Below are 6305 nucleotides of genomic sequence, written 5' to 3'. Positions count from 1 at the left end.
TGATAAGCGCCGATGGAATTCAGCAGCGGATAGAAATACCGCTCCGCGGGCAGCCATGTAAATGGCTCCATCTGGTGCCCTTCCGACCCGTTTGTGCGGCGCCTCCTGCCTCTCCGCGTGCAGCGGATGGGCAGCAGGCGCTTAGCTTCCTCTCTGGCAAAGAGCGCCAGACTCTGGCACCACGTTGAGGTGGCCGTCTGAGCCAGGGATCTCTGCCAGCCGTTCATCGGCGTGCTGTCTGTGTGCTGTATGTAAATAATCTCCCACGACATGTCTCGGGATAATTCCTCCCAACCATTAAAATATTTAGCCATACGCTCATTGAACAGATTCACAGTGCTGGTTAGGGTGTGATGCCCACCCGCCGTAGTCATCCGCAGCCCAACCAGCGTCTTCGGGTTTGAGTCCGAAAAGAAAAAGGCGTCCACCAACGGAAAGTTTTAGCCTCCGGTTTGTACAGCACCCGACACTCTATATTAATCTTCTTCTTAAATTTTTCCAGGCGCTCTAAAAGACAGGGCTTGAGAGAGCGCTCATGTGGATGCACTCTCAATGCACAGCGGTGTGGCGGAGCATCTTTTTCTACTTTCAGCTCCATGAGTTTCGGTATTATTGCATTTACAAAGCTGCACTTAAAAATGCAAACGAGGAATGATCTTCAAGGGCTTTTGATATGAGATCGTCCTTGATAGCCAATACGAGCAAATTAAAATCATTCGGCACCATTAACTCCGCCAAATTGCATAACGTTAATTCTGCAAGGTGAGAAGAAATCAGTGCATTGTAAGGCATTTCGGAATCATCTTCTCCTCGTACTCGTACGACCTTCACAAGTTTGTGAGAGACGTGGCCACCTTCACACATTTTATCAGTCCCCAAAACAGAGTAATAGTTGGTATCCGGCAAGACCATTTTATTAACTGTACTTTTGCACGAGTCAATCCGATCTTTGTATGCTCTCCTATTAAAGACGTAGCGAAGAAGCGGTCTCACTTTATCCATTCGAACTTCCACCTTTTTCCAGTAGTCCTCTTCTTCCCCCGCTTCTTCCTCCTCTTCTTCCTCCGCAAGCTGTCGATTTTGCTTCAAACGCAAATCGCCTTTACATCCATCTCGTCGGGGCAATTCATTACGATTTGTACGGATTCACTTTGATTCGCCCATTTATCATAGTTGATTAAGTTTGGCGATGACACCACAATCATGCCCCATCCAGTGGAGGGCGCAAAATCTGTGTCGGGCGGTGTTCCTTTCTTTGCCACATCGTAAATGATATACCCTTTCATCCTACTCTGCCACAAACCACCCAAAACACTCTTGGATGTTTTATTGCCCACGTATTTTGTCACGATTTTGGTGGTCTTGTCAAACACGTACATCTTGATTCCAAAACAGTGGACTACCACTTGGAGTTTCTTGGCATCGCAGCGCAGCGGCTGGTAGAGGAGGTACGAGCCGGCATTCATCGACTTCCCGATCCCGGGCGTCCCAATCAACACACGCTGCTTGGGCTTAAAGTCGACCTCACTGTAAGTGCTGAACCACGCTTCACGATCTGCCACACTCGCTCCACCTCACAGTTCACGTAGCAGTCAAGAGTGAATTCATCCTCCTCCCACGAGTACGGCCATCCCTTGTCCGAGGCGAGCACCATCAGCCTGAGACGCTCTGCACCGGATTGCTGCACACTGTCATCCTCTTCGAGGGTGCCGCCAACTGCCTTGTACGTCCATGACTGCGGTGGTTCCCCCTCCCTCACCTCCATTACCGTCCCCTCGCCGTCAGGAAATTCCACGACATGGTGCCAACTCGCATTGTACACAGACTCGTAATATCCCTTCAGCACCGTTGACGTAACCACGGACGTTGATGTCTGCACCCGAGAAAGAGCAGCGTCTAGTGTTCCCTTTGCAAGAGAACTGACCGTATCCTTTCCTTCATAGTCCCTCCATTGCCTGAGAAAATACACACCCTCGTGGCGAAGTTTACAAATAGCCTCCAATAGTATTTTCCTTTCCTCCAGCTCCATTTTCAGCACTTGGTATGACGGCGATGCCGTTATTGTGTGTAATAACCCTTTCTTTTTGATAAACGTCTCGGGATTCTGAACAAAAATCCCCATCGTGACGCTCCCATTTCTTTCCACAACCCACTCCTCGCCCAAGTTGCTCCGGAGGAAATCGTTCAGCTTCATGTCGGTCCTGTTAGTGCTTCCCTCCTGCAGAATGTCCTTTACAGTGCTGCTCATGGTCCACTGCGGTCGACGTATTCCCTCCAATCTTCTGCGAGTCGCAGAGGAGTAATCTGTGTCACCCTCAAATTCCAACCTCGTTCTCCTCCGACCTCCCTGCGAGACATTGGACGATTGACTCTCCACATTGCCGTAAAGTCCTTCCTCGGGCCTTCCAGACATCGTTTCTCCTTGCTTTCTTAGTTAGTTTGAGTTAGATCTAAACAATAGCCAACAAACAAAAAAGGGGAATGAGAAAAAGAAATACAATAGGCACAGTCATGGCTCGAAGCCACAACAAGAAAACCATCCACACAGTATTCAGTGCACACCACATGCACGAGGACCACCACAACGACGGCGAGTGGATGTCATCCACCCAGCACAGTGTTGGAGAGAGCCAACAATAACAACGTGGTGTGCACGGAGGGCTCGCTCACGCATTCCGCTCGCCACGGTCCCCGCACCCGTGTGGCACCGCCGTCACCGCACACACTCTGCAGGAGGACGTGCGGGCACATGGCCCCTGACACACACACAAACACAAAAAAGTGGGAGGAGAATTCGGTGCAGCCACGGCAACATGCAGGGAGCACAAATCGTAAACTCCACAACAGCGATGCATCACGGTAATTCCCCACACAACAGAAAAGAGTGCAACCTGCATGCTTTATGGAAAGTATCTGCAATGCGCGTGTCACAAAAGAGTGCCGTGATGCTGCCTTTCATATTGCATTCGCCATTCACGTATCACTTGGAAGCACGCAGCCACCACTCCTCCGTTCAGCTCCCCGTGCTGCTCGTGTCGCTTCACTGGAGGAAGTTGTCACCGCACATCCCCATCACCGTGCACTGCGGAATACAAATCAACCACACGGCATGGGTGCGGTGCCACCCCGCCAATAAATCCCAGGAAACTCCCCGCTGCCTCGTGTGGCACGGACGGCAGCAGTCTCATTATGCCTGTGAAAGGCTTTTTTTCCAATCAAGAACGCGGCCCCACCACACGCCCGTAAGAACTTTTGTTCCGTCGCACGCAAAGGACTGGAGCGGGAGAACAGCAGGAAAGACAACACCGGCAGCCATGAGCAGCCCGCACACGCCAACACACCGCTGCCCCGCATATCACCAAAAATAAAAATACCAAAGAAACATGTCACATCCCAACTACAAATCGCAGGTGCGGTTGCAGCACACATTCCCACCTCCTGGGCGTGTGCAGCCCCTCGCTGCTCGGCGCTCTAAGTGGGATCACCAAAAGCACCAATTCGGGAACATTCGACCACCGCCACAGCAGTCACACTCCCCATTTCTCACAAAGGCGAAGGCTTGCAGCGGCGCAGCGGACAGCGGCATGCACAGTCGCAGGGTAATGGACTGCCGCGGAAATCACGCAACGGCGATGCGCCCCTCCTTTTGGGAAGCCCAACAAAAAACATTTGTAGCGCAGCCCCCGTGAGCAAAACACATTGAACCGTATTCAGCTCTACTACTGTGGCCATCCGCACACACAGCATGAGTGCGACAACGCAGGCCAGGAAGCACGGAATAACAGCACGCATCCCTCCAATAAAGGTCAGGCGGCGTCCGTGCTGCCCTCAACAATAATTCCACCCCACATCACCCTTCTGCATATCCGCAGCAAAAAGACCCACACGGTGCACACTACATTCGAAGTTCCTAAAGCGCAAAAGACGGATCATCAGAGTGCTGCCGTCTTCTCAATGTCGAGTAGAAGCTCTCTGACCATTGTCGCCGCCAGCCTGCGGTATTATGGAGGGGCATTACGTTCTCGGCATATCTCTCCATTTTCCCTCGCTGTCCCGACGCCGCAAATGAAGTGACGTCCCGCAAGTGATTTCGACCGTTCTGAAGAACGTGACGTGTCAGACGCGCTGAAACTGTGTGCGCGTGTGTGTTATTACGGGCGAGCGACACAATGCTCTTGCACATCCATGTATGCCGATCCTGCGCAACATCCCATTTGGCGGCGCGGAAAACTTTGGACACCAAAGACGCACAAATCGCAAAATGAATGCCGCTGGAAAAAAAATAATAATAACGTCAACACAGACACCGTGAACGAACAGATTAACAAAAGAAAACCAACCTCTGCGCGTCCTCCCGCAAAAAGGTGAAGACACACACGCTTGTTCCCTTTAATTTCACTCCAACTGCTCGGAATTGATGGGTCTATAGTAGGAGGAAACACGCCACTCTTCCCTCTCTCCCTGTCACGAGGCATGGACGCTGCGAGAGGCTGCCAAGATGAGCCTCACGTGTGTGGAGGACCTCAATACTCGGGGCAGGTCGACAGCCACCCACACTCACCCACACTCACAAAAGGGCAAAGGCATGGAGAAGAGAAGCCCGCCGCACGGTGCATTCAAGAATGCACACGCAGAAGCACCGCCATCCACATCGTACCGCAAAACAGCAATGCGAACAGCACACACCCACAGCCGCAACAAGAGGAACGAGGCGCATCCAAGTCCACCACAGTCCTTTACTTACCTCTGCCCCGAAGGAATAGCGTTACGCCTCACAGCAGGTCGTGGCGGTGGCACCCCACACTCACAGTGAGGCACGGCGCACACCATCCGCTCCCCTCAGAACGCACTCATCAGGGCACCCAGTCACCCTCGCACCATCGCAATGGGGAAACACAAACAATCGTCGTCGCGGACTATCGATGCCTCTAGCAGAAAAGAAAAAGCGATGAGGGAGTGTCAACTGCACAGCTAGCAGTGGGACACCCAATGGGACAAAAAGACACATAGTGGCATTCAGCACAGCAAATAATAAAACAAGCCGCAGCGAATTGCCAAATACAGAAAAACAAGAAAAAAGGCGTAGGTTCAGCAGAAATAAATAAATAAATAATGATAAAAATTAAATCACCTCAGTAGAATTTCATTTCATGTATCCCTCAGCGCAGCAGGAATTGTGCATCTCCATATGTTTCTTACAGAGGAGAAAAAAAAGATCGCAGTGTTCCACGTGTCCACAAGAAATCCCTCACATTTCATGAGGCACTCGGCCTCTTCCTCCACCCCTCGTTTTGTACAGTCCGCGGGACTGCACAGCAATGAGGCCGGCACCGCGTGCGGTGCAACAAAAGCAAATAAAACAGGGGGAAACACGTCACTCATGAGAGTGTGCAGCTAGCGGCAAACGAAAAATAAATTAAAAAATAGTAAAAGGGCAGGGGTTCTGATCCCTCCTACAAAGCACCAGCAGCACATTGTATCCAGAGTTGAAAACAAAAGGGATTTAAAAATTCCTCAACGGAGTGCATTGAGTCTTCCTGAAAAGCTGCACACCCTTTTCCACGGGGAGTCGCGGCTCCGCTCCCGCCGTTTCACACAGCTGAGAGTTGCAATCCCCAGAGCCCCAGAAGGAGAAGCAACAAGATCCGAGGCACACACACACGCACCGTGCCGTAGCCACTAGAGTCCTTCTACAAAAAAGTGTTGTTCGTGAGCTGAGAGGCGTTTCCATCTTTGGAGCCACTGTCGGTTCCCGCTGGATCATCCGGCCCTTCAAGCATTTTCCCAGAAAGAGACTCTGGAAGAGCAAGGTTGCTGAAACCAACTTTTGCGGCTTCTTCCCGGGTCAATATGCGGTTGTACAAAAAGACACTCGTCACTGTCACATACTTGTTTTGGCTCCCGGTGTCGCTTGCACTGCTTCCATTCCCTCCAATGTAAAAGTGTGAATTCGCGCGTGGCCCCTTTCCCGATGATGATGTCGTTTTAGCATCCCACACATACTCACCATTGATCTATACGAAGGCCTTGTTGCCGGTCCTGCAGCGTGAGCTCCACTCGTTATTGTTTGTTCAACTCCCAAAAGCCGGTGTGTTTGTTTGCGTTGAACATCCCCAACTCCTTTAATGGCTGTGCGACAGTCCAAAGTGCGCAGTGCGGCCTGCTCCCTTCGCGCCAATCAAAGGGATACTCTTGACGCCTGCGTGTGTCTCGCAAATAGCCACCGTCGCCACAAGAGCAAAGTCGTAATTCACAAAGCCACAGTGATTATTATCCTCCCAACGGTTCACGGGTAACATTGCCCT

At 51.4% G+C, this 6305-nt stretch overlaps 2 pseudogenes, besides 4 other annotated features; both read right to left on the bottom strand.

Moving 5' to 3' along the window:
• Nucleotides 1–1972: a sequence feature (heterozygous, Esmeraldo-like haplotype).
• Tc00.1047053507621.10 lies at nt 1–2413 on the bottom strand (annotated as a pseudogene; the record flags this gene model as incomplete).
• Nucleotides 1028–1066: a repeat region.
• Nucleotides 1973–6305: a sequence feature (areas not merged during assembly with more than two copies in the genome that could not be assigned to a particular haplotype).
• Nucleotides 5096–5128: a sequence feature (AT_rich).
• On the bottom strand, nt 5592–6305 carry Tc00.1047053507621.5 (annotated as a pseudogene; the record flags this gene model as incomplete).

This window comes from Trypanosoma cruzi, genomic scaffold, assembly GCF_000209065.1.
Source record: "Trypanosoma cruzi strain CL Brener 1047053516273 genomic scaffold, whole genome shotgun sequence".
In the NCBI taxonomy this organism is placed as follows: Eukaryota; Euglenozoa; class Kinetoplastea; order Trypanosomatida; family Trypanosomatidae; genus Trypanosoma; species Trypanosoma cruzi.
This window is presented reverse-complemented; position numbering and strand designations above follow the sequence as displayed.